Source organism: Felis catus, chromosome C2, assembly GCF_018350175.1.
Source record: "Felis catus isolate Fca126 chromosome C2, F.catus_Fca126_mat1.0, whole genome shotgun sequence".
NCBI lineage: Eukaryota > Metazoa > Chordata > Mammalia > Carnivora > Felidae > Felis > Felis catus.
Genome location: NC_058376.1, coordinates 119,985,370 through 120,004,933, shown reverse-complemented (window position 1 = coordinate 120,004,933; position 19,564 = coordinate 119,985,370). Strand labels below are relative to the sequence as shown.

At 38.7% G+C, this 19,564-nt stretch overlaps 1 protein-coding gene across 13 annotated transcripts in view; it reads right to left on the bottom strand.

The window, feature by feature from the left end:
• Window positions 1-19,564, bottom strand: part of SLC9A9 (solute carrier family 9 member A9) — a 693,980-nt gene that overhangs the window by 252,066 nt on the left and 422,350 nt on the right. The gene's annotated exons all lie outside the window — the stretch shown is intronic.

The following is a 19,564-nucleotide window of genomic DNA, read 5'->3' as shown; positions in this document are numbered from 1 at the left end:
ATTCAGGATTTGCCTAGGTCAACCTGTCTTCTTTTAGCATTTTAAATTTGATTTAATGGAATAAGATAATCCCACTGTAGACCAGAAGCTTAAACTGCAAGATGTAATTATAAGCCCCAATTCTAGCACTCAAAAACAAAACAAAACAAAACAAGATAACCAAAACAAAACCTAACATGCATATAGTGCCACAAACATCCTGTAAAAACAAATGGGTACAAGCTAATTTGATCCTCACAACAACCCTATTCATTCATCAACAGCTATTTGGTGAGTACTGTTATGGTATGAGTACTATTATCCCGGTGTTGTGAAGTAGACGCTAAAATTACCTCCATTCACAAATGAACTTGATTCACCTGACCCTCATGCCTCCCCTTGGGCATCCTGGTCCCACTCAGCTCTTTGAGATTTTGAATGCTCTCTTGGCAAGAAAGCAAACCACAATCCCCAAACTTCTTTCCTGGTCTCTGCCCGTAACACTCTAGAGCCTGTAGTGAATTCCACTGGGTTTTATTTATTTGAGTTATCCTCAAAAGAGTACTAAGAGCACCTGTTCATGCCTTTGGGGACAGGGACTCAGATGAGGATATGCAGGAGCTGAAACCATGAACAGTCCACAGTCCATCCTCTTGCTGGAAGGCGCACTAAACCAGGGAAGACATCATATGTGGGAAGCTTGTCTTCAAAATCTTTAGAAAAGAGGCAGTCTACACAAACCTTTCTTTACTGAGTCCTTCTCATCTCCTCTTTATAGCCTAACTCTATAAAATACAGTGTGTGGGTGTAAATGATGAGAAATGGTAGGAAAAACAAGACCAAATGATGTAGGTTGTTGTTAGCATATACCAAAGAGTTTCATTTTAATGCAGTATATCTATATCATGGCTTGGAAAATCACCTATGACATAGTAAATTTTTAAAAAAAGCTTTAAAGGGGCGATGGGGTGGCTCAGGCAGTTGAGCGTCTGACTTTGGCTCAGGTCATGATCTCAAGGTTCCTGAGTTCAAGCCCCGTGTCAGGCTCTGTTGACAGCTCTGAGCCTGAAGCCTGTTTTGGATTCTGCGTCTGCCCCTCCCCTACTCATGCTCTCTCTTTCTCTCTCTCTCTCTGTCTGTCTCTCTCTCAAAAAAATAAACATTAAAAAGTTTTTTTAATAAAATTTAAAAAAAGCTTTAAAATAGTAAAAAGTAGAAGAGAAGAATATTTTGCGTAGGTAAATAGCACAGGTGCAGAAGCAGACCGAAGCTGAGAGCCCATGTCCGGTTCTTGTCCTCTACCTGCCCTTACTTCCCAGGTGCCAAGGTTGTGTATAGACTGACCTCGAGATACACAGGATAATTTGGCACTTTTATTTTCTCACTTCTGGGCAGCATTGTGCCAGGTGTTAATAATTCAAAAAAGTCAGGGATCCAACCCAGCAGAAGATGCTTTGAAAAGGACAAATACACTGAAATCTGGGAAAAGGCAGTGAGTGAGGCTAATCAGATAGAAGTAGATGTATGAGCATACCATATGCAAAACATAGCAAAGCTGACCTTTGTTGTGTTACTGATGCATAACCATGAAGAAAAAACCTTGCATCTTTAAATACCATATATCTTTGAATCTTTTGGAGGTAGAGGCATTTTAAAAATGTATCCAAGAGAGGGAGAAAAAGAATTCAAACAGACCATTTGCAGCAAATGCGCCTCTGTCAGGGAAAGGTCTTTGTAGCTAACGGGAAATGGCATTTCTTTGTTAATGAGGTGAACATTTATGAAGAGCTATTATGCATATTTTTCAAAAATAATAATGTAGATCTCTCCTGCAATGCAATAAATGTCTGGGTTTAGTCCACCTAACCTATTGTCTAAAATATAATGCAATTCCTAACATAAGCAGCTATGAAGAAAGTGAGTCATATACTGCTAGTTGTAACAATTCTCAAAGCTGTGGCAAAAGCTTTTGTTATTAAAGATTTCACACAGTAAAAAGTGAGTGTAATAATTGCCTTGCCAAGATTTCACCTGAAAAAAACAAACAAAACAATTCTGTTCATGGGGAAAAAAGCCCATATTTTACACATTGAAAATTAAATCAGCTATCAGATAATTTTTGAAACACAACACCAAAGCTCATAGTAATTAAAAGATGGTAATATTTCAAGAATCAGGTAAATCTGGAAGTCAAAGGAACACAAAAATTACTTATTGGTGCTTTTCAAGTTTTTAAATTCTAAAATTATTTTTTTTTATTTATTTTTTTTTTTTTTAAATTTTTTTTTTTCAACGTTTATTTATTTTTGGGACAGAGAGAGACAGAGCATGAATGGGGGAGGGGCAGAGAGCGAGGGAGACACAGAATCGGAAACAGGCTCCAGGCTCTGAGCCATCAGCACAGAGCCCGACGCGGGGCTCGAACTCACGGACCGCAAGATCGTGACCTGGCTGAAGTCGGACGCTTAACCGACTGCGCCACCCAGGCGCCCCAAATTATTTTTTTTTAAAAGTTTATTTATTTATTTTGAGAGAGAGAGAGAGTGAGCCAGCAGGGAAGGTACAGAGAGAAGGACAAAGAAAGAATTCCAAGCAGGCTCCTTGCTGTCAGCACAGAGCCCGATGCGGGTCTCAAACCTACCAACGCACCAACTTTGAGCCGAAACCCAGAATTGGACATTTAACAGACTGAGCCACCTAGGCACCCCCTCAAATGATTTTTAAATGGTGTGTAACTTCTGTCCAGCAGAGCCACAAATCAAATTATCTCTATGTTCATCAAGGTCAAAATTTGAAAGGTAAAGTGTGACTTTATGAACTTTGACTATAAAAATGTGAATTGTATATACTGGTTTTCTCAGCACGGCCACCATGAAGTCTCATATTCCTGTGGCAATCACTCTCTCCCAGAGCCTGCTGCATTAGGCACTTCTTACAGAACCATGGAAATGCTCCTCCCCAGGGTCAGGCATTGATGCTTTTGAATGCAAGTGGTGGGCCTGATTTAATAGGCAGACCATTGGCTCATGTTAAGCTTCAGGGCATTCAGAGGCCCCAGACTCTTTTGGTCCACAAAGCTTGGGTTTATACTCACAAGGTGGTGGCAGGGCAGAGCTGGGGGCCTGGCACCCTCCTAAGTCTTGTGTGCTGACCAACATAGTACATATAAGTGTTTTTTTATCGACCCTAGCAGTTGCTTGGCTTGACATTTGGAAATGGGTAGAAGAGTTTGAATGATGGACAGTGGGATCAGAAAAACATATTTGGCTTATGGTTCTCTTTGAATTGCAACCTGTTTCACTGAGAAACTAACAGTATACCTAACATTTTACTTAAAAAAAAAAAAGCTTATAAATCAGTCATTTTTTTGTGTCCTGTAGCATAAGCTGAAGCTTCTGATGTAATTTAAAATCAAGCATTTTCTTTTCAAATAGAATTCCTAGGTTGAGGCCTTTTAAAATAGTGATAAAAAAGTACCTTTGATCACATAAATCATTAGAATATTTGGGTGAACAATAGAAATGAAACTGTGTCTCTTTTCAAAGCAGATCTGAAGCCTAAATCCTGAAGGTTACCACTTAAATCGTAATAATAAATCATAAGCAAGGAAAATATTTAGAAAAGAATAACTTAAAAGCACTTAAAGTGCTGAGAAGGCATATATATATATATATATATATATATATATATATATATATATACATTCAAGTCAAAGTAAAATTAAGCTATTGATGAGCATACAGACTGGAACATTTCTTAGACAGTTGAAAACACTTCAGCATTTTGTTATGGAAATTGGGATACTTTCTACATCACAAAATCCATGAGTACATATTGTTTCTGAACAAAAAGATTCATGTTAAAAGCAGAAACCTGGAGTCTGGTTCAATTCTATCACTTCCTGCCATTGATTCCGGGTGGTATATTTTCATGTCCAGTTGAACACTTGTCAGTGAATTTACATCTATTTTTCTGTTTAACTCTGAAAAACATTGCATTACTTGCTTAAAATTAAGTATTAACATATGCTTTTGGATACAGGATTTTCTGTTTTTCTAAGTAGTTGAATATGTTCCTTGTGGTGATGTGAGCTTTTGAAGCACTTATGACTTATGATGCAAATGTGTTCTTTGGGGAGGGATTCAGTGAATAGAATGTGTTCTAAGTTGAAAGCTCTTGAGAACGTAAAAGAATCTGAAATTTCTAATACAAACATGTGTAACATTTACACATAGATTATAACTTTACACACATATTTGATTCTTCTCTACACATTTATTATGTAGAAACATTTCACTTTTCTTTTGCACAATTCTGAAAAATTGTCAGAGTGCCTTAGCCATAACTCTGGGAAACAGACATGGTAAGTGTTCTTCTAATTTATACTCAATAGTGTACATTAATTAGAATCATTGACGGTTAAGAAACACCACCTCCTCAGCTGATGAAGTTAGAGATTGATTTTAGACTCTTAGACTCTTAGACTCAAGAGCATTGAGTCTACGAAGATTTTTTTTATTGGGGCTCCAAACAATTTTAGGTGGAGAAAAAGTGGGAAAAATTTCTCTTTCCTAGAATTACCTGTAGTAGAGGATAGTATAGGTAAGTCCAGAGTCATATAGATCCTATACTTAGAAACTTTCCAAATGTATTTTATGAAATTCATCCTATAATAATTGTCATGTGAAACTGAAACTGGTAAATGAGAAGTAAGTTGTGAGATACTTTTAAGTCAGTAACTAGAGATGGAAGAAAGAAAGTTTGGAGAGGTGAGAAAGGAACTAGGTTTGAAGTGTGTACCACTCTCATTTTCCCCATCCCTACCTATTTGCTCTGTGATCCCACGTATGTTACTTACCCCCTTTGTGTCCTAGTTTCCTGCTCAGCAAAATAGCTGCTAATAAGACCTAACTCACTAGTTGTTGTCATGAAGATTAAATATAATAATTTTCACCAAACTGCTTTAGATTGGCAGCTATTATTCAATAAGTACTAATTAAATCTGCATTCTACTAAGTTAAGGATTGAATAAGTGGAAGTAGAAACCCTTAACTCATTCCGGTTGGAGTTCCATTTTTTATGCAGTGGAACAGTTTAATATGCTGTGATTGCTATAATGAGTCTGAATCTTAAAGTGAAACCTCCATTTGTTTGCTTCAGATGGGTGAGCAAGTCACCCTATCAGAGAATCTGTCAGTTGGTCTTTTTAATTTGGGCAGTGTGACTGCCTACTGAGATCTATGAACTGTGGAAACACTTATTTGGGTGACATCTCCAAAACGTCCTACTTGCAAATATGAAGTTATTTATACAGACATACAAATTTTGATGTCCCTAAGCCTCTACATCCTCACACAGAATATAAAATCCCTTCCAGAGTTTCCTTTTCTCTTAAATATTTATGGGAATCCCAAACAGGAGTTTCATGGGTGACTTCAATGTCCCCTAGGTCACTGGTTCTTAAGTATGGCTGCAAATTAGAAGCAGCCAAGGAGGTTTGAACGTTTTGGCTGCCCAGGCTGCACCCCATGCCAATTAAGTCATTATCCCTGGGGGAGGCATCATGATTTTGACAACTCCCTGGGTGATTCTAGTGTGCAGCCTGGTTGGAGAATCAGTGCCCCAGGCCCAGCAGCATGTGGTTCACACATGTCGCCACTTGGGCGGCTCCAATCTGCTGGATCAAAACCCTCACCTGTCAAATGACAGAACCTCAGTCCTACTGTATCCAGTATCTTTCCAGGCTCTTAATTTTGGCCACTCATTAGAATCACTTAGGTAGAATTTTAAAAATATTGCAGCTCAGACCCCACCACAGGGTAAGTAAGTCAGAACTCTTGGGCATGGGGATCAGGCATCTGGGATTTTTGAAATCCCCTTAGTGATTCCGATGGGCACCAGAATTGAGAATTACTTCTCTGGGAGCTTCTAACAGGAGGGAGCAGGGGTGGTTCATAGGATCAGAGTCTAGAGCTTACCATGCCTCAGCTCTGGCTGCCCATATGGTTTTTCTACTCAGCCATCCAGACACTACTTACACTGACCTATTCTTGCTTTATTCCAAGCTGCTGACCATTCTCTCCACTGCTGCCCACATTGCACCACCTGTAGTCTGCAAGTCTAGGACTGCCTCACTCCTTGCGGCACCTGACACTGGTACACCTTAAGCTCTATTCCTGCCTGATTCCTAGTCTCTGCCACTTACTTCTCTCTCCAATCAGTAGAAGAGGACTTCGTTTTCCCATGCCTACTTCTTCTAGAGATGGTCTAGTAGAGTTGCTTGGATACCTACTTAAATTATTTCAAGTTTGCTACTCAACATTCTGAACAAAGAGGAGGATCCCAGCAGTAAAACAATGTTGCCACCCCCATTTTACAATTAGTGCTCTCCCCCTCAGAGTGCAGGCATGCCAGCAGGTGAGTGGCTTTGGAGGGCCACGTTTATTTCTACAGGGTTCCACAAGAAGATGCTGACCCTCGGGATATACTAGATGCCTTCTTTATTAAAGGTTTACTTACTTCTCTCTATGTTTAACTTCTTTCTTTATCCTTTTCCTCACATATATATCACTACATGCCTAAATTCCAATTACAGATAAAGTTCAAGCTCCTTCCCTTGGATTGCCTGGATCTTGGGCAAATTAAAACCAGGGCTAAACACGTGTGTTAGTGCCTAAAAACATTCTAGAGCCTTTAATAAACTGTTTTCTTCCGGGAAAATAGGGAACACCTCCATGAATGTTTTTGCCTTATTCCACAGGCCCATGTATCTAAGTCCTGGCAATAGTCCAACCATTACATGAAACATTCAGTAAGGCCAAATGGGGAAGAAAGGTTCCCTTTAAAATCAGACTATTTTTCCCTGGAAGGTTAGATGACCTAAAACTCTCTTAAAATACTTGGATGAAACAAAAGACTCCTGTACACCACCTGTCCCAACTTGGTACTATAAAAGCAAGCCCCAAACCAAACAATAAATCAGCACAAAGGGAATAATAGTGGTGTTTTCCCTAAGAGGGCAGTATAAATTATTAATTTATGCTAGAAATGAGTACAGGCACTGTCATAAAACTGAATTATTATAACACCAGCCTGCAGACCACCATTTGAGAACACCTGCATAAGGACATAAAAAGTTAAGCTATAAGTTTGCTTTGTGGCCCTAGGGAAGACCCTGGGGGGCTACTCACAGAACTTTACATTAACCATCCAGAAACCTGCTGTGTCAGAAGTCAGAATTCTGAAACTCACTGGTTCTGGTTCTTGTCCCACTCGCACTAGCTGCGAGCCCCTCTCTGTCTCTCTGTTTCTGGTTGGCCCAAGAGATCTTCTACCTTGGCTGGCCCTATGTTACCATCAGAATAACATCTTTAGAATGGAAACATAAGATGCAGGATGATAAGTGCTGAGGTATGAAGCCATAGTCCTAGAAACCAAAAATAACATTGTCTCCAGATCTGAGTCCCAAGGACCACATTTTCACAGATCTCTGGGAAAGAGAAGAGTTGTGCAAATCCAGTTACCTGCAATGACTGAGAAAAGATTGGACATCCTCTCCCAACAGAATAATTCCTTTAGTTTTGATCGATATCTTTGTCCCTCAAAGTTGCCCTTGAAATTTTAATTTGAATGGAGCAAAGCACATACAAAAAGGGAAAATAAATATGTTATAAAGCATAATTTTTTAACTGCCTGGAACCAATGGACAAATACAGCAGAAATAACTTGTTACCTGGATGTTCACTGCTAAAGCAGGTCCATTATAAGGGACATTCTCTTCTTCCTTAAGAACAGATTGGTCACTGCTGATTCCAATCAAGTTCTTTCTCAATATAACCCAGAACAATTGTGTTAAGTGACTTTCCTAAAACCAAATTCTTATTATTATTTATTAGGTTTCCCTTTCAGGTACCTTAATCAAGGTTCTATATCATATATCCACTGATGGAATTTTTTTGGATTTTTGAGCTGTGCCTCCAGAAGCAATTCAATTTCTCTTCTGAAGGAATTGCACAAAGACTTAACATTTTATTAAATCCATTTGCTGCATCTTTCAAGACCATCAAGGAAATGGCATCCTTAAATTTGGCAACATTCTTTAGCAAACACACACTCCAGCACACATATTCAGCCTTGATGTTTTCTGTGCTGCATCAATAAAATTTAATTAAAATGAGTAGAAAAATTACAGTAATTTCCATTTATCATCCCAAAATGCCATTATGAGACTGAAACCCTTCATACCTGTACCTATCAAGCAGGGTAATAAAACTATAATGGGCTATTCAAGGGGGTAATGCCATTGCAATCCTTAGAAATTTTAAGGTAATAATGAGCAACCATCTGTCTTGAATGTCATTAAAGCAAGGACCAAGCCAGCTGATCTTTTAAATCCTATTCAGATAAATTTTTCCATGATGCATTGAATCAGACCCATACATAGAAGGACATGGATCATAATGGATCATATATATTTATATGTTGATATTTGAGTAATAATGATGGTATTTGGTTTTGTTTTCTAAAGGTGAAAGAATGAGAGAGAAAAAAAGAGTGAGACAAAGAGCAAGAATGAGAACGAGAGAGAGGAGAGAGGATTATCTCTCTGAGGAGCTAAGCCTCCACATAATGAAAAATAATACAAAGCCATTAGTTTGGAGAAAATGTAATAAAGAAAGTTAAATTTTAGGAAAAAGCTGAATGAAATAAATATATTTTTTTGGAGTTTTGGAAGTTGAGAAAGACAAAGTGTAAGAAAGCTTTGAAATCTTGTTGGCAAGAAATTTAAAGGCAAATTAATATGGCCACAAAGATACTGCCTGTCGGGTAAAGATAAAGATAGTCCTGGTAGATGAATCTAATACAGAGCCTTTCACAATGATGATGAAGAAGCAGAAGAAAATAACTAACAATACCCAATTACTCTTAGCTACATGGAATACTGATGAATCTTTTTTAAAAAATTTTTATTCATTTATGAGAGACAGAGAGAGACAGAGCATGAGCAGAGAGAGAGAGACACAGAATCTGAAATAGGCTCCAGGCTCTGAGCTGTCAGCACAGAGTCCGACACAGGGCTTGAAGTCACGAACTGCAAGATCCTGACCTGAGCCCAAGTCGGACACTCAACTGACTGAGCCACCCAGGTGCCCCCTGATGAATCTTGAAAAAAGAGAAAACCAACAGTAGCAAAATGGCATAAAATATCTGTCACAAGATAAAGAGTAGAATAGGATAGAAGAAGTGATAGCACCAACACTTTGGTGGAAAATGAAAAAACTTTCTTGGTTCTACCTATTAAGACCCTCTCAAGCCAGTGTGAAAGCTGAGAAGGGAAAAGAAGAGCAACGAGAGGAATGGTGAGTCAGAAGGAAAAAGTTTACTTAGGTTCATAGTCCTCTATTAAAGGAAAGAGGGAAGAAGAGAAGCCCAAGGAGAGGCAAGACAATGATAGTGATAAAGGAGAAAACAATGAATTAGAGGAAACAGTAGTGGAATGGATAAGTAAATCCAAGAGCTGTTTCTTAAAATGATTGGTATAATATGCAGTTTCATAAATTAAAAAAGGAGGAAAATACATACACGTCATTTTCTATAGGAAAGGTACATGATCAGATGTATTAAAACAATATTAAAAAATAATGGGCTATGACGCACAACTCTATTCTTTGCAAAATCTGACTAAGAGTGGTATTTACCCCATGGATCTTTCAGTGAATATTAACTGGGATAATTGATATGAGAAATGTATTTATAGTACCTTGCACAATAGAGTTCAAGAACTGTTATTAACAATTTTGAAAAACTGGAGAGGACAAATGGTTTATTAGGAAAGTAAAGTTGACTGAAGAAGTAGAAAAATTCAGTCACATAAGAAATTGAAACCATTATCAAAATATGGCTTCCAAAAATGTCATCAGGCACCATGGTAGTTTTAAAATATGTCCACAATGCTTTCATACACCTCCCTTCAAGAGGTGGAGCTTAATTCCCCTTCCATTGAGTGTATACTGGTCTTAGTGACTTGTTTCTAACAAACAGATTATGGTAAAAGTGACAGTGTGTGACTTCGGAGGATAGTTAATCAAAGTCATTTCTACTTTTTGTTCTCTCTCTTCCCCTCTCTCCCCCTCTCTCTGTCAGGGAAAAGTAAGCTTCTATATCATGGAGGACACCCAAACAGCCCTCTGGATAACACAGTGAAGAACTGAAACCTTTTACCAACAGCCATGTGAGCAAGCCAACTCATAGTGGGTCCTCCAAGCCCAGTCAACTGTTAGATGCTTCAGTTTTGGCCAACAGCTTGTCTACAACCTCATGAGAGACTGGTAGCTACAACTACCCAGATAGATGGATGCTCCTGGACTCAGAGCCCTCAAAAACTACATGAAATAATAAAAGTTTGTTGTCCTAAGTTTCTAAATTTTAAGGTGATTTGTTACACAGCAGTAGACAACTAATACACCAAAAGTTGCGTTTAGAGGTAGGTGCTAGGTATTTTTAGCTTGCAGTGCATGTCCCTTGAGCTCAGATTCATGTCCAGGTTGGCTACTGGGTTGGAGAACTGACTCTACCTCTCCATGTTATAGAACTTTTTTGGGATTCAGTTTCCTCTAATAAAATTCTGGGTTTAAAGGCTTATCTTTATAGTCTCACCTCACTCTGAACTTCTTGGATTTTATGACTTAAAAAATTCAACTGCAATTATATACCATGATAAACAAACACAGATGTGTGGTTAAAAGAGTTGGTAAGATTTAATTGAGAAGTTACAGTACAATTATAGCTTTATCAAAGAAAAAAATTACATGAAAGATTTTCAAGGGAAAGCACAGTTCATGTCTTACTTAGCTTTATTTCTCTCTGAGCCTCAGTACCTGGCATACAGAAGGTACCCAATACTAAAGGTGCCGAATGGTCATTTGTGACCTCTACTATAATGCACATTGATGTGGAGTAAGGCTTCTTAACTAGGGGTTCACAGATAATAATTCTTTCTGGGCACTGAAAGTACAGCGTGTTCTTGCCATGATGTAGGAGCTCCACTCTCATTAGCATTTAAAAAAGAACACTTATTAGCTGAACTACTAAATGTCCTTTATACAATATAATGAGTTTCATTGAAAAGAATCACCAGCTTAGCTAAGGAGAAATTTAAACACTTTGCCATCATTTATAAATTCAACCCTTCTAGATGGTATTTTTAAAGGTACTTTGAATGAAGGGAAGAAAAGTGGTAGAAATCTTGACAAAAGAAATGTAATTAGAGTAAAAAAATAAAAAAGGCAATTCTATGCTTTATGAAGATATCTTTGATCTTACTTCTCAGAAGCCAGGGAAGCAGGGGCATTGTTGCCTATGACATTCTCTCTCTCTCTCTCTCTCTCTCTCTCCACTGTGACTTGGAACAGGTAACTGGGATGGAACGTGCCTGCTTTTGTTAAAAGTGACAGAGAAAAATTGCATAAAACCATAATCAAAAACCACTGTAATGCAAATCAAAAAGGTGGAGGCACACTCCATGAAATTCACACAAGCAATGGAATTGTACTTGATCTTTCTTTCAATATCTCAGGATTACCCTAGACATTTGCTTTATGCCTCCAACTCATTACATTTAAATTAATGCATCATATCAGAATTAAATAAAACCATTAATTAGCATATATTGTTTCCCCTCTTTATTTTTTATCTTGGAATGTTAATGGTCATAATTCATTCATTCATTCATTCATTTATTAATTCGGCAAGAATTTAATGAACTTCTAAGTTCAAAGCAAAAATCAAATGGTAAATTTCCATAATGTTTCATATAGACCACAACATCTGAAGAAGTTAGACAGGACAAAAATATGTCTAGAGCTACAGAAGGTTAAGATAAATTTAGATGTTATATATATAAGCAGTTTATCAAAAGGAAGTGTGGTGAGCAGTGAGATGGATGTCATAGATTGATGTCATGTCCTCCATGATGCTACCTTCATTATCTTTGTAAGGCACAGATCTGATTTTTATCATCATCTCCATGCCTAAAAGCCTTGAGCAATTATTTGCCTTATAGGATACAGTTCTCTTAAATGTAGCACAGACACTAAAAGGTCTGCCTGAAATCACCTCTCCATTTTAATTCTCAGTTCTCTCTCATAACCTTTCCTTTCTGCTCCCTGCCTTATACCAGCGGCCTCAACACACTTCTACCTACTTCCCCAAGGCAACTCCAGTCACAGTGCACTCCCTCTTTGTTTCTGGGACTTGTCAAGCTCTTCCTTAGGTTTACGGTTTTGCCTACTCTTTTCTCTTTGCTTTCATCCCCCATGAAATCTGCATGATAATCTTCTAATTACCCAAACATTCAACCCACAATCAGCTTCCCATGAACACCTTGCCTCCAGGAAACAATTCCGTCCTCTGGTTCCCATGACATGTTGCACATCCCTCTGTGTTAACATTTGTCACATGGAGTTGTTGTTTGTGTATGTGTACACACACATGTGTACGTGTGCATGTGTGTGTCCCTGCAATATTAGGAACCCCTAAGGATGAGAATTGGGTCTTATCTGCCTTTGTCTCTCTGGTGTCTAGCATGGTGTCTGCCACACAATCATGCGGTGCATAGTTCACTGTCAGTCCATGCTTGAATTGAAAAGCCGGAAAGCCCTTCAGTAAGATCTTGAGACTCACCAGTAGCAAGGTAAACTCTGTACTCTCCACCTCAGGGATATAGACAGTCTTAAAAAACCCATTACAATCACTTTCCAGGAAAAGATACACAGCCCTCCATGAAACTTTTCACTCCAGTATGAACCAGGGACTTCAGTTTTTGATCACTTCATCCTTGAATTTGATTCAACAATTTATTAAACATGGTCTACCCAATGATTTGTCCTCAAGATCAATGGCAAACTCTGATCTCTCCTCTCATCTCAACTGCATTGTAGTCTGTAAGCAAGTGATCTCTGCCCAATCTTAGAAAGAAGGAACAAGATGCATATCTTACGTTCTAGGTAAAGTCACAGAATATTAGGTATAGAGCATGATCCTTAAAACCCAGTCTATTAGGTATAGAGCATGATCCTTAAAACCCAGTCTGGGGCTCCTGGGTGGCTCAGTCGGTTAAGCGTCCGACTTCGGCTCAGGTCATGATCTTGCGGTCCGTGAGTTCGAGCCCTGCGTTGGGCTCTGTGCTGACAGCTCAGAGTCTGGAGCCTATTTCAGATTCTGTGTCTCCCTCTCTTTCTGACCTTCCCCCATTCATGCTCTGTCTCTGTCTGTCTCAAAAATGAATAAACGTTAAAAAAAAATTAAAAAAAAACCCTAGTCATATAGTTCAATCATCCATTTTACAAATGAGAAAACTGAAGCTCACAGGTATTCAATTAATTACCCAAAGCCTCCACCATTAGTCATAGAGATGAGGGGCAAACTCCAGCATTCTGGACTCTCAGTCTCCTTTCTACCATATCATCTGGCTTCTCCCACATTCTAAATCTTTTTCTTGAGTTTTCTTACAAAGTTATACACAGCACATCCAATTTGGCATCATTGTTTTGTTTTTTTTTAATTGGAAATTTAAATTTGGATTTGCATTGCTGCCTTTCCATTCAATGGTGATAAACACTCAAAAGATCATCTGGAGGGAATGGAAATAAAATAAGCATCTGGAAAGAATGTGCTATAATGAATATGTCATTGTTTGCTCATAAATGCTAGACAAAGAATCTGGTTTTCAAAAATAAATGCATGGGAAAATCTATGTCAACCCCAACCTGTACTTTAGTAAGAAATAAATAAATAAATAAATAAATAAATAAATAAATAAATAAATAAATAAAAATACACTAAAAGTGCTAGATTTACAAAGATTATAGAATTAAATATAAGACTGGAGCACCTGGGTGGCTCAGTTGGTTAGGCGTCCAATTCTTGGTTATGGCTCAGGTCATTATCTCACAGTTTGGTGAGTTTGAGCCCTGCATCAGGCTCTGTGCTGGCAGTGTGGAGGCTGCTTGGGATTTTCTCTCTCCCTCTTTCTCTCTACCCCACTCATGCTACCCCACTCATGCTGTCTCTGTCTCTCTCAAAAATAAACTTTAAAAAAATTAAAAAAAGAATTAAATATAAATGACTCATTACCTGAATTAGCTGAAAGTGTAATAAAGATCACCAAACATTCATTCATTCATTCATTCATTCATTCATTCATTCATCTATCCATCCATTCAAGGTTTACTGAATAAATGATACTAAGCCCCACGGTTGCTGCTATCACAGCTATTATTCAAAGAATATTTAGTAATAGGCAAAATAGTTTGAACTACAAGTCAAAAGATATAAGTTCAAAGTTTGCCTCTTCCACTCAGTCTTTTCTGTGTTATTCCTTAATTTTTTTTTAATGCTTATTTATTTTTGAGAGAGAGACAGAGTGTGAGCAGGGGAGGAACAGAGAGAGAGGAAGACTCCAGGCTCTGAGCTGTCAGCCCAGAGCCCAGTGTGGGGCTTGAACTGACAAACTGTGAGATCATGACCTGAGCTGAAGTCAGAGGCTTAACCAACTGAGCCACCCAGGTGCCCCTTCTGTGTTATTCCTATCAGCATATAAAAGTACTGTATTTTTCCACCTTAAAAATAAAAAGAATTTTCTTTTGGCATCATGTCTCTCTTCAGGTATCATCTCATTTCTCTGTTCCCTTTCACAGCAAAACTCCTTTGAAAAACAAGTCTGTACATGCAGTTTCCAATTTCTTTCCTTCCATCCTCTTTTGAACCTATTATAATTAGGCTTTCACCCTGACACTCTACCAATATGACTCTTATCAATGTCATCAATGACATTCATTCTCTTTATCTTAATTGGCCATTCAGCAAAATTTGGCTGAATTCATCATGCTCCTTTTTGAGACACTCTCTTCATTTGATTTCCAGGACACCATACTTTTCTTGATTTTTCCTTCTCCATACTGGCTACTATCTCTCACTCTCCTTTACTGGTTCCCAATGTCTTACCATTGGAGCGCCTCAAGACTTGGTTTCTGATCTTTCCTCTGTTTCTCTCTTAGACATCTCATCTAAGAGTTATAACCAGTCTCATGTTTTTAATATCTCTCTATACTGATGACATCGAAAATTATACTTCTCACCCAGACCTCTCTCCCAAACTCCAGAATTCTAGGTCCAACAAGGTACTCAACAGCTCCATTTTATTGACCAATATACATCTCAAATGTAACAAGTCAACAACCAATTGTCTCTCAAACCTGCTATCTTGCAGTGCTCCTTGGCTAATAAATGACACCTCCATTCTTTTAAAATTTAAATATTATCATGCCATGCCTTTACTTAACAACCTCCAGTGTTTCCTTGCCTTGTATAGGCTCTCCATGACCTGTTCCTTGTCACTGCTTTGCTACTGTCTTTCATATTTTCCCCTGGTCCACTTTACCTCAGCCACATTGGTCAATTTGACCCAGGTGGCCTTTGTATCTGTTGTTCTCAGTTCCTGGACAGCTCCATTCCAAATGTCCATGTAACTCTCTCTTTTTCTTCTTTCAGGTTTCGCTTTCTTATTGCAACCTTCCCTGACCACCCTATCTAAAATTGCAACCCTGCTTTCCCAAACACAAACTCCTAACTCCCTTGTCTGCTTTACTATTGGCCTATGACTTGTCATAAGCACACTATATATTTAGCTTGTTTATTCTGATTATAACAAAATCTCCTCTACTAGAAATTCTTTTTTGTTCACTCTTGTACCCCATCACCTTGAACAGGGGCTGGCACAAAATAGGCCCTCAGAAAATATTACTTGAATGAATGAAGGTAGTCAGTGATAATAAAATAAGCTACCTTTTAGGTAAAAAGGTAAGTAGAAAGTAAATGAGGAAAGTATGTCATACATGTTAATGCATAATGCATGTTAATTATTCCAATTAATACTATATCTCTTGTGTATCTGTTGAAAATAATTTTTATGTGGGAACTGCAGGAAGGGAAGGAGAAATTCTAGTTAAAAGGGAGTGGTATGGAAGTATGTGGTTTTGCAAGTTAGCCTCAGGCAAAGTAAAGAGAGCTTTGGAAACACCCTGGAGTTTGGCCCAGATCACTAGCTCCCAGGTCTGCTTAGCAAGTGAGGACATGAAGGAGGAAAGGGCTGGGAGGCAGGCTGGGATTTGTATGGGTAGTGTCATAGGGTCTGTACGCAGTCTTCTGGATGGTTCAGGGTGAGACCTCGAGGCTCACAGACTTCTATGTGCTCATGTCCATCTTGAGCATCTCTAGCAGTTTTCAGTTTCTAGGGCAAGAGTCCAGGCTTATAGTATTTGTCTATTTCTAGGGCTAGGTGTGCATACCCTAAAGGAAGTGCTTTGCTATGGAAATATAAATCTTTATGGTGGCTAACAGCAACGATGTCTCTATTATGCTGCTTTGTGCCTAACACATAGAGATGTTACATGTGGTTTTCATAGGTTGGAGTGAAAATTAATTTGCTAAACATATTTTAAAGTGAAAATGCTTAAAAACTGAGAACAAACTGAGGGTTGATGGGGGGTGGGAGGGAGGGGAGGGTAGGTGATGGGTATTGAGGAGGGCACCTTTCGGGATGAGCACTGGGTGTTGTATGGAAACCAATTTGACAATAAATTTCATATATTGAAAAATAAGAAAGAAAATGAAAAAAAATAAAGTGAAAATGCAATTTTAAAAAGGCACTGTAATTTTTGAAGCTATAAAGGATATATAATTCTTAAAAGTCTTTGTATCCAGATATAGGTATTTGATTAGCTGATATAGCCACAGTCCATGAATACAATTCCTTTATAAATCATATCACCTTTGCATTTTATAATAAAAAGTTGATTTTCACAGATTGTCCCTAGACTTTACTAATTAACTTCCCTTGTTCCCATTAAATAGTCCTGGGGACAGAGGCACAGAGCCTGTGCAACTTCTATTTTTCCCACTGACAGTGAGAATAGTGTGGGGAGGTACAAAGAGATATTATTCTCTGTAACCATGTATTATCATATAATATTTTACAAATTTTTCCCTGTTTCAGAAAGGAAATAATGGTAACCTCTATAATACCTGCCTCAGCCTTTCTTTACAATTTGTAATTGGTTTCCCACATGGAGTTTGAACTTCGCTTGCTACACTGCTACAGATGTGGCCAAGAACTTCTTATCTGTGAAGTTAATTAAAGGGCTGGATCTCATTTCTTTCAAAGTGGTGACCTCAGACTGTCCACTAGGGTGGAGAATATGTGCGCGTGTGCATGCATGTGTGTTCAAAATATGTACATATGCTAGATATGCATATATTATGAAAGAAAAATAAGTAGAAAATGACAAATCCTGAGAGAAAAGCAATGAAGAAAGGTATGAGAAGGGAAGGGAAGGCATTCATTAAGTTTCTACTATGAATCAGGCACCCAGGAAAGGAGGTAAAGGGGGAAACAAAGATGGAGGGATGCAATTACCTGCATGTTAAAGAATGAACTTGTAAAAATCCCCTTTCTTAAAGAAGAGTACTGTAAGAAAGGATGTTGGCAGTCCATCAGGGAGTGCTTGTCAAGTCATTCAGAGGAGAACAGAAGTCTGTGGGGCACTGATTTTGGCTTTGTCTCCCCTAGGTGCTGGGTTGCTGTCTCGCCATGGGATGAGTTAACTTTGAAGTTCTGCTGAGCAGTCTAGATAGCATGACTTAAAAGTGCGAGTCCCTAACCAGAGTTCAGTTCCCCAGAATACAAATGCTCAGAGAACCAGACAAGGTCAGGAAAAACCAGCCCAAGGCATTTCCCTTTAAACCCTAGGGAATGCAGTAGTCTCTATAATTAAAAGGATTCCTATACTGGAAGTTTCTAAGTATTGGTATCATTTTTTTTTTCATTTTTAAAAACTGTGGGTCCTTAAAATATCTCTAATTGTATCTTTATGATTCCTCTGATTGTAAGAGGGGGAAGGGTGACCTTGCAGAGTCCCTGGGGAGGCAGGAGATAGGGTCAGGTCCAGCTGATCTTGGGACATGAAAAGAGAAAGAGAAGAAAACAATTAACTATTTTAGAGAGCTTTAAGGTAAGTCTTCAAAAACTCCTATTTAGGTTTTGCTAAGATGTCACTTTGGTTTCCCCCACTCCCACTGCCCCAATATCACATCAGATATCTTCAGCACTGATGAGCTTATTATAGAAGATTCTCTGCCTCCATTTGCATTTTGGGGTAGATTATACTTTGGTCCAATTCTTCATTATTCTCTATATCCATACTCCTTACCATATAACCTTGTAGTGCTTTCCCACTGTGGGCTGGGGACCTGCTCAGTCTCTTGACCTTGGGCTCAGGCATGTGATTTTCTTTGGCCAGTAGGATGTGGAAATGTGATGCAAGCAGAGGCTTGAAATGAACTTGCACATTGGGGCTTGTTCTTCTGCTAGGAGAAGAATGACAGACAGGTGGCACTGGCACATGCCCCAGCCAAGCCTACCTTAGACTTAAATCCTGCAGATGTGTGCAAAATAAATGTTTCTTTTTGAATGCCACTGAAGTTAGGTTGTATGGTTGTTTGTTACACAGCAAAAGGTAACTAATACAAATGCCATTTGATCCATGCTCCTCTTCTTTGCCAGAGTGATGTTTCTTTTTTTTTTTTCAATTTTTTTTTCAACGTTTTAATTTATTTTCGGGACAGAGAAAGACAGAGCATGAACGGGGGAGGGGCAGAGAGAGAGGGAGACACAGAATCCGAAACAGGCTCCAGGCTCCGAGCCATCAGCCCAGAGCCCGACGCGGGGCTCGAACTCCCGGACCGCGAGATCGTGACCTGGCTGAAGTCGGACGCTTAACCGACTGCGCCACCCAGGCGCCCCTCCAGAGTGATGTTTCTAAAATGGAACACCACTTATCCCTTATCTTAAAATTACTTTGCTTAAGATACATTAGTGACTTCTTGTTATGGGCTGAATCCCACCCCCCACCCCCCAACACCAACTCCCTACCCTTCGTCAAATTCATATGTTGAAGTCCTAACCCCCAATATCTCAGAAAATGACCTAATTTGGAAATAGGGTCATTTAAAATACAATTAGTTTAGTTAAAATGAGGTTATACCAGAATAAAGTGGGCCTCTAATCTAATGTGACTGGTGTCCTTATAAAAAGGGGAAATTTGGAGACAGACACACTCTTAGGAAAAATGTCATGTGAACATGAAGGTAGGGATCAAGATGATGTGTCTACAAGTTAAAGAATAACAAAGATTGCCAGAAAACCACCAGAAGCTAAGAGAGAGGAATAGAACAGATTCTCCTTTACAGTCCTTAGAAGGAAATAATCCTGCTGGCACCTTGATCTTAGACTTCTACATTTCTCAGACAATACTTTTCTGTTGTTTAAGCCACTCCCCATTACCTCTAGGATAAAGTCAAAACACTCTTTCACAAGGTATGAAAGTCCTTTCATAAACTGCTCTCTGGCTTTATCTATGGTTTCAACCCTCACTGTAGCCTTACCCCATTCCCTAGCCACACAGAACTAGTTACAGTGCTTTGATCAACTGCTTCAGAGATTTTGTCCATCCTCAACTTTGGTTTCAAA